Source organism: Chrysochloris asiatica, unplaced genomic scaffold (genome assembly GCF_000296735.1).
Source record: "Chrysochloris asiatica unplaced genomic scaffold, ChrAsi1.0 scaffold00004, whole genome shotgun sequence".
Lineage (NCBI taxonomy): Eukaryota > Metazoa > Chordata > Mammalia > Afrosoricida > Chrysochloridae > Chrysochloris > Chrysochloris asiatica.
The window spans coordinates 4,585,993-4,588,950 of record NW_006408522.1 but is presented as its reverse complement, the minus strand read 5'-3'; the positions used below and the strand labels follow the sequence as shown (position 1 = coordinate 4,588,950).

General features: G+C 37.4%; 1 protein-coding gene across 1 annotated transcript in view; it reads left to right on the top strand.

Annotated features, from left to right (window-relative positions):
- Positions 1-2,958, top strand: part of ZNF609 (zinc finger protein 609) — a 238,608-nt gene that overhangs the window by 23,696 nt on the left and 211,954 nt on the right. The gene's annotated exons all lie outside the window — the stretch shown is intronic.

The following is a 2,958-nucleotide window of genomic DNA, read 5'->3' as shown; positions in this document are numbered from 1 at the left end:
GTTGATAAGAATGTTGTTTATTGGTCCAGTGGTGAGGATTTTTGTTTTCCTGACATCGAGATGCAATCCATACCGAAGGCATTAACAAGCTTTTTTTTTTTTTTTTTTTAAATGGGATTAAAGTGCTTAGTTTTAGGTTTTTACTCTTGATGCTACTTAGAGAATGAATGGGAGAATAAAATTGGAGACTATTGGCATAAACTAGTTTTAAATGATGGAGGCCTAGACTAGTGTAGTTGTCTTAGTTTCTAAGTGCTGCTATAACAGAATTACCACAAGTGGTGGCTTTAACAAATTTATTTTTAGGAGAGTAGATGTCTGAATTCTGGGGGAAGGATTTCTCTCTCTCTGGACTATAGGGGAAGGTCCTCATCTCTTTTCATCTTTCATTTATCCATTACTTGATGATCTTCACGTGGCATGTACATTCTCCTCCACTGGTGTTTGCTTCTCTGTGCTTAATCTGTTCTTTTTATATTTCAAAGGTGATTACCGTAATGCATATACTACACTGGTGTGTCCTCATTTAACATAACAAAGACACCCTATTCCAAATGGGATCACATCAACAAGTATGTTGTTGTTGTTAAGTGCCATCAATTTGGTTCCAGCTCATTTCCTAGAAGCACCTAGTGGGCTTGAACCTCCGACCTTGTGCTTCCTTGTCCAGTGTTTATTTTACAGTACCACACCAGGAGTTCTCCACAAGTATAGAGATTAGGATTTACAACACTTATTTTGGAAAGATACCATTCAATTTGTAATAATGTTATTAATAGAAAAAGAGCAAAGTGAATGAACTGGAGAATTTTAGTTTATTAACCAGCATCTTAGTAATAGCTGTCATGTTGGAATGAAAGTGAAAGAGAAATTTAAGAGTAATGCCCGAGGTTTTTACTTGAGCCAAATTATTGATAAAGGAAGCACTGGGAAGGGGTCAGATTTGCAAGGAAATAGTTGGAAAGGGTAATTAACTCAGTTTTAGACATATATGAGGATTTCTGCACAATTTGCACTGAGAATACAATGATAAGCAAAACAGATTTGATCCTTTTCTTCTTGAAGTTTACAAGTCTAGTAAGAATGACAGACTGAATCAAGTAATAAGATGCACGTGTATAATTATTTTGTTGCATTAGGTGCTGTGGAGTCTCTGCAGACTTATAGCAACCCCATGCACAACAGAATGAAATGTTACTGGGTCCTGCTCATCCTCACAGTTGTTTTTACACTTGAGTCCATTGCTGCTGCCACTGTGTCAGTCCATCTTATTGGGGGTGGGGGGTGGGAGGAGGAGGTCTTCTCCTTTTTCACTGACCTTACTTTTTCAAGCATGATGTCCTTCTACAGGGACTAGTCCCTCCTGATAACATGTCTGAAGTATGAGAGATGAAGTCTTACCATCCTGGCTTCTAAGGAGGATCCTGCTGTACTTCTTTCAACATAGATTTGTTTGTTCTTCTGGTAGTTCATGGTACTTTTAATATTCTTCTGCAACACCATAATTCGAAAGTATCAATTCTTCTACCATCTTCTTTAATCATTGTCCAATTTGATACACATATAGGTGATTGAAAATACCATGGCTTGGATCAAGTGCTCCTTAGTTCTCAAACTGATGTCTTTGGTCTTTAACACTTTAAAGAGGTCTTGTGCAGCAGATTTGCGTAATGCAAATAAATAAAATTTGCCTAATAAATCATTTGATGTCTTGACTGCTGCTTCCTTCCATGAGTGTTGGTTGTGGAGCCAAGCAAAATGAAGTCTGACAATTTCAGTTATTTCTCCATTTATTATAATGTTATTTATTAGTACAGTGGTGAAGATTTTTGTTTTCTTTACATTGATGTACAATTTATACCAAAGGCTTTGATCTTCAAAAGTATTTTAAGTCCTCTTCCCTTTCAGCAAGCAAAGTTGTATCATCTGCAGATTGCAGGTTAATGAGTCTTCCTCCAATCCTAATGCAATATTCTTCTTCATATAATCCAACTTCTCTCATATAATATTCTTCTTCATATAATCCAATTTGCTCAGCATACAGATTGAATAAGTAGGATAAAAGGATACAATGCTGGCATGCATTTTTCTTGATTTTTTAAGCCATTAAGTATCTTCAGTGTTTTCTTGTAACAGCTGCCGCTTGATCTGTGTACAGATTTCTCATGAACAGTTAACTGTTCTGAAATACCCATTCTTTACAATGTTATCCATAGTGTGTCATGATTTCCACTGGTGAAAACATTTGCATAGTCAGTAGAGCACAAGTAAACATCTTTCTGGTATTCTCCTATCAGCCAAGATCCAGCTGACATCAGTCATGATATCCCTTGTTCCATGTCCCCTTCTGAATCTGTCTTGAATTTTTGGCAGTTCTCGACATACTGTTGCAATCAATTTTTGATTACTTTCAGCAAAATTGTACCTCCATGTGATATTAATGATATTGTCCAATGATTTCCTTATTCCGATGAGTCACCTCTCTTTGAAATGGGCACAAATAACGATCTCTTCTAATCTGTTGGCCAGGTAGCTGTCTTCTAAATTTCTTGGCATAGATGCATGAGCAATTCCAGTACTGCATCAATTTGTTGAAAGATTTCAATTTTGTATTCCTTCAATTCCTGAAGCCTTTTCACTAATGCCTTCAGTGCAGCTTGTATTTCTTCCTTCAGTACCATTGACTCTTGATCAATGCTACCTCTTGGAAAGGTCATTTCTTTTTAAAGGGTTACAGTGACTCTGTGTATTCCTCCCATCTTCTTTTGATGCTTTCATTCAACATTTTTGCTCATTTGTTGTTGGTAGGTGCCATTGAGTTGGTACTGACTCTTAGCCACCTTATGCACAGCAGAATGAAACACGGCCCGATCCTGGGCCAACCTCACTACTGTTGCCACACTTGAGTCCATCGATGCTGCCACTTGGCCAATCCATCTCATTGAGAGTCTTCCTCTT